Source organism: Vicugna pacos, unplaced genomic scaffold (assembly GCF_048564905.1).
Source record: "Vicugna pacos unplaced genomic scaffold, VicPac4 scaffold_20, whole genome shotgun sequence".
Taxonomy (NCBI): Eukaryota; Metazoa; Chordata; class Mammalia; order Artiodactyla; family Camelidae; genus Vicugna; species Vicugna pacos.
Genome location: NW_027328741.1, coordinates 12,096,089 through 12,102,088, shown reverse-complemented (window position 1 = coordinate 12,102,088; position 6,000 = coordinate 12,096,089). Strand labels below are relative to the sequence as shown.

The following is a 6,000-nucleotide window of genomic DNA, read 5'->3' as shown; positions in this document are numbered from 1 at the left end:
TAAGTCTCCTTTAGTGGGTCTCTGTGTACTGTGAACTGTTAGAAAGTTTAAAGACGTGTGAAACCATCAACTGAAAAGCGACACACTTCTCTCCATTGGTACTGTACATACAGATCTGAACAAAAGAAAATAGGTAAGAAGAAAGGCCCATGGGACGCTAGTGGGTAGAATCACATTTACCTTAGGAACCTCTCGTCGGATGCAGCCCCTCCCCAAACACTGACAAGATGCAGCAGACAATGGGGATGGCAATTACCCGTTGGATTCCAGGTGGAATTTTGGAGTGTACCGCGAGGCTTGTTGTGGCTGTTGGATCCTAGGGAACCGGGCAGAGTTCTGTGGGTGGATCAGTTTGTAGGCGGGGCTGCCGCCCTCTGTGGAGCTTGGCTTATGTGTTTGGTCTGGGAAGCCGTGTAAGTTCGAGATACGGCTGCTGCCCAAAGACCTGAGTTCCCAGGTCAGTTTCCAGAACCTGAAAGGGCAGACAGTGGAAGATCTGCCTGTCATCAGCTTACTGGTGAGGCTCCGAGGTATTTTCAGACTTGCCCAGTCCTGGTGAAGTCGACTTTAGGGGAGACACGAAGAGAAGCTGGCCGAAAAGCTTGCTGCACGGATTGAGGAGAGATGCGAACACATGGATGAGAGATATTCTTCTACAATGGGGAATACTTGCGTGGAGACAGCTGTAGAGGATACCAGGATCAAAAGTCATTCATGAGACATATTGAACCTCGCTGATACTGGCAGAAACATACGGAGTGCCAACGTGGACTTGAGGAAGTTCCTCAATTGACTTCTCCAAGAACGGGTCCAAGGTCCCTGACGTCTGCAAGAGAAGAGATGGCAGAGATGATCAATACGCTCCTGTTCTTGGAAGAGGTCGTGAGAAACCACACTTCCCAAGGGGCCTTCAGAAGCCATTCAGACAAAAATTCACCAAGGCCAGGTAAGCCTTTTCCCAGGTTTGGGCCTAGTTTGAAAGCACTTGCCATTCCTTCCCCTCCACTCAGGCATCCATTTTGAAGAATCAGTACCTGAGCTGCAATGAAGCCATTAGGAGAAGAGCAAGCCACTCCTAGAATCAGTGTTCCTCCAGCTTCACACTCTGTGAACAACAGTGGACTCCTTAAAAGTCAAATAGTCTCGGCTGAAATCGATAGGAATTGAATAGTTAGCTCACACTTAGAAACGATGGCCTTCTGCTAGATACAGCAAATATTGTGTTTATGTCTTCCCTGGGGTGAAGGGAGTGTGGTAAGTGAGGGGAATCTTTGACTGAACTTGAATCTGTATAAGGCCTCAGTTTTTCAAGACAGTATAGGTAAATAGCACAAGTCAGAAATTGAACTGTACTGTAAAAGTCGCCAATGACATTAAAGACACAGCTTATGTGGATCGTCTTTCACTTGACTCAAGCCCCCAGGGGCACTATATCATGGGGGTGCAGACTTGGTTGCGTTAAATGGCTTTACCCAACATGATCGGATGATAAAGCGTTCTCATCACTGGTAGAAGTACACCTGGTTCTCCATAGACTAGCATAACTGCAGCAGGGTTCTACTAGCTATAATGCCCATAGGTGCTTTTGGATTCAAACCTAAATTATATATTTGGATTCTTTCTTCTTGTATTTTCCTAGAGAGGGATGTTACCCCTTGAAATGCCAACATTGGCCAGTAGGTGTCATTGGGAGTAAAGGGCAGCACATGCACAAGTGTATCCAAGGTTGGGGGTTATTTCATGTTTCCAAAAGTTATTTCATGGTTCATGTTGGGTTCGGAGGCTTCAACCGTAAAGAGCTGACATGAACCCTTTAACAGTTTGGACTGCTAGTTTGCATTCTATCTGTCTAGGTTTTCCGTAGAGCTGACACAATGTTACCAAAATTGACAAGTCTGGCTTCTAGGTCGATTGAGTGTGTTTCAAAAAATAACTTCATTTTCGTATAACTCCCAAAAAATGTAAATGAATTCTGTTAAAATTCTTAAAGACTGCAAATGAGATATCAACACAATGTCAAAATAGTTGTCTTCGGACAATCCCTCCCACCACGGCTGTATAGAAACAAAGAGCTAAGCAAATATCACATTTCTGTGGAATGTATCTGGATAGTGATGATTCATAGATGCCCAGTTGGCAGAGAAGAAGTGCAAAATGCACTCATTCACTCCCATGTACGGAGGAATGGTAACAACAACTCACCCAGCCCTTGGCACAGGATACTTGCCGAAGAGAGGTCTGTTATTTCCAAAGACAGGATGAGGCCTCAGGACACATGGAAGCAGGAGAAGGCAAAGCAGGGAATGGAAACCAGTGCAGTGTCTGACCCCTGGTGATGGAGCAACAAGGGTGAAATTCTGTTTAACTTGGACGCACACTCTCAAGCGGACAGGAGACATGGTATTGAAGGTGATGTGCTGAGATTTACAAGAGTGCACAGCAGATGCTTGGCTGACAGAACTCAAAGAAACCAGCGCAAAATATCCCCACAATTGACTCTGAGACCAAGATCCGTGATGCCAAATTTGAGTTAGCAGGGGCAACGGTCAGTGAGGGATAGGGCTACGGATGATGGCAAACGCTGAGTCTCAGCGATCTGGAGTGCGTTGTAGGATGTGGTGGGTCGAATCAAGAGAGCAAACCAAACAGTGTACGAATGATAAATCAACCACACTGGTCGCGCGGTTGAGATTACCGATATGTCCCATGGCCACACCCAGTGCATCTGCAGGACCAGGGACCAATTGGGCATTTTTTCAATAGAGCACGTGTGGGGCTGAATCAGAGCGATTGTGCATCTGCTCTGAGGGATCCAGGGGGCCTTGGGTTTGAAATCAGAATGAAAAGCCTTTGGATCTGCTACATTCATAACCTGGGCTGGGATTATTGTTTGGTTTGAGGTAGAGGATGCGCAACATCTCTGTGGTTGCCTTCATGAACCCGTGTCACAAGGATGAGAGGACGAGGAAGAGTGGTCCAACTCCACAGCGTGAGAAGAGGAAGCATTTCTTTCAGCACTATCTCCCAATATCGGATGCTAGATTTTGTATGGCACCGGCACGGTACGGCACCGAGGACACCAAGGTCTGTCTGCGGGATCATTCCAGCAGGCCCTGATGTGTGACATCCATGGATGTGTTTCCACTGCTGTTTCAGTAGACAGAGAAGCTCTGGGAAGAACTGCTTTCATTGGGATATTCCAGTGGCACTACAAAGCACAAGCGCACACTCAGTTTGCTGTTTGGAAACACTCCAAAATGACATAGAGCAGAATGCAGAGCTCAGAACCTTTAGAAGCCTCATTTCCTCAAGAGGAAGTGTCCTGCGCACTTTCAGAATTGTGAGATAAGCGTAATCAAAATGAAGTTATGCTAATCGAAATAGTATGGGTTGTTCATCAAAACTAATGGAACACCAGCAATTGGAGATATACCAGACAACACACACAGGAACAGAATATGGCATCAATGTCTAGGAGAATTTGTCCTCACAGAAATCTCATGGAATTGCATAGAGCCAAGATTCTAAAATTTTCACTTAACCAAGCCCTAAAAGTCTACATTAAATACCTGATATTACCTGACCATTAGAGATGAAAAAGTATAATAAAAGTAACAGGAAGTACCATTTTCAGTTCCAAAATATTGAAGGCCCAAAAGATAAGCTTTCAAACAACTAGACTGCAAAACGCTATCCAAAAAAAGTATTGAAAATGGAGGTCAGGAAACACTGAAGAAAAACAGGGTCTCAGAAGCACAAAAGGCAGAATACAAGAATAGGGGAAGAGAAAGTCTAAAGACGAGCCAAAAAATATCAGAAAACTCAATGGATGTGATAATATCAGAGCTAAAATTCAGTCCTTAGCAGAGTAGATAATGCAGAGGGAGGCGTGAATGACTGTGAAGACAGGGGAACAGAAATCCCACGGTCAGAAGCGGACATAGGAAAGCAAGTGCAAACCAAAGAAAACATTGCTGTTGAATCCTGGGTTAAGAAAGGGCATGAAAGACTAGAATTCATAAGAGTCCCAGATGGAAAAGTAAGAGATAAAGAAACAAAAAATGTCTGAAAATTTATCTGTAGGAAAATTAGACTGAAACTTGCTGAAAACCATGAAAGGATCATCTATGCGAATTCAGGAAGTACACACCATCCAAAGGAGGTGGAATCCCAATAGACCTACCAGTAGCTGTATGATACAAATCAACAAAGTTCACGAATATCCGAGTGATTTAAAATGCACCTAGAGGAAAAATCATAGTCACAAGGGAACCTCCGGAGGGGTTTCAGCATATATCTCGGCAGCAATATTGCAGGACAGGGAGGAGTGCCAGGACGCAGACCATATCTGAATGGCCAAATGTTGCCACCTAGGGTAGCCTATGCCCCATGAACACCATTTCTAATAACGGCAGAACTAGAGAATTCCACAGACCAGTAAATCTTAAAAGTATTCAGCAGTTCAAAACTTCCTCTAAAAGGAAGGTTGAGAATACACCCCTGAATAGAAAAGCAGCAAGATGAAATGGAAAGAAGAAAACCATTATTGGAAATGCAAGAAGAGCATGAGTGGCAAAGAAGAAAAAAGAAGAAGGCAAGGAGGACATCAAAAAACTAAAGATGGGCGAGGGAAGCTGGAAATCATAGGTGATTGGAAGCACTCTCTTAAGTGAATCAGCTTATTTGACTCTCTGAAGCGAAAGGAGAGATGCATGGCCTGCGGTCTTTGCAAAACAAGCAAGAAGCAGACCAAAAAAGAATGAAACCAACAAACAAGCACCAAAAGGGTACGGTTGGCTGACATATACCAAGGGAACCATGACTATTCAAAAGAAATTACTCAAGGTGATATCAAGGATAATTCAGCACGCGTCGACCCAGTATCGCGGCTTGCATGTACTCAGCACACTTGTATTCGGAAATCAGAGGCGTGCATTCATATTCGTAAATATAGATTCATAAGAGCATATTGTGACCTCAGCAAAATGCCGATTTGGAATCAAATTGATTCCTGGTCCGTGATGTAGAATTGTGTGTCTTCCAACAGGATGAAGGAATGCCATATTCTACGCTACGTAGAGAAGAAATGTAAGAAGCCTATAACAAAGGCAAGTAGCTCTGCCAAAGTGTACTAAGAGCAAAAGAGTCAGACAGTAAATGCACATTGGGGTTGGTTTAATTTCTTGGAATTTCAGCCCCCATGAAACCAATGGATTCATGTCCTGAGAGTGCGGGTGTTTCAGCAGAAATCAGGCGACGCATATGTATTCCGGGTCTACGGATATTATAGGAACATATGTCTCCTTTAGTGGGTCTCTGTGTACTGTGAACTGTTAGAAAGTTTAAAGAAGTGTGAAAACATAAACTGAAAAGGGACACACTTCTCTCCATTGTTACTGTGCATACAGATCTGAACAAAAGGAAAGAGGGAAGAAGAAAGGCCCATGGGACGCTAGTGGGTAGAATCACATTTACCTTAGGAACCTCTCGTCGGATGCAGCCCCTCCCCCAACACTGACAAGATGCAGCAGCCATTGGGGATGGCAGTTAGCGGTTGGATTCCAGGTGGAATGTTGGTGTGTACCGCGAGGCTTGTTGTGGCTGTTGGATCCTAGGTAACCGGGCAGAGTTCTGTGGGTGGATCAGTGTGATGGCGGGGCTGCCGCCCTCTGTGGAGCTTGGCTTAGGAGTTTGGCCCGGGAAGCTGTGTAAGTTCGAGATACTGCTGCTGCCAAAAGACCTGAGTTCACAGGTCAGTTTCCAGAAACTGAAAGGGCAGACAGTGGAAGATCTGCCTGTCATCAGCTTACTGGTGAGGCTCTGAGGTACTTTCAGACTTGCCCAGTCCTACTGAAGTCGACTTTAGGGGAGACACGAAGAGAAGCTGGCTGAAAAGCTTGCTGCACGGATTGAGGAGAGATGCGAACACATGGATGAGAGACGTTCTGCTACAATGGAGAATACTGGCGTGGAGACAGCTGTAGAGGATACCAGGCTCAA

At 45.0% G+C, this 6,000-nt stretch overlaps 1 long non-coding RNA gene across 2 annotated transcripts; it reads right to left on the bottom strand.

Annotated features, from left to right (window-relative positions):
* Nucleotides 1–577: 577 nt before the first annotated feature.
* Nucleotides 578–5,673, bottom strand: LOC140694135 (uncharacterized). 2 transcript variants are annotated; one of them, XR_012069886.1, is made up of 3 exons: nt 5,485–5,673; nt 1,035–1,105; nt 578–826 (listed from the first exon to the last, which is right to left on the bottom strand). It is a non-coding gene; the product is annotated as an uncharacterized lncRNA (long non-coding RNA). The 2 variants fall into 2 exon arrangements; XR_012069887.1 differs by lacking the exon at nt 5,485–5,673 and adding an exon at nt 2,203–2,287.
* Between the last annotated feature and the right edge of the window lie 327 nt (nt 5,674–6,000).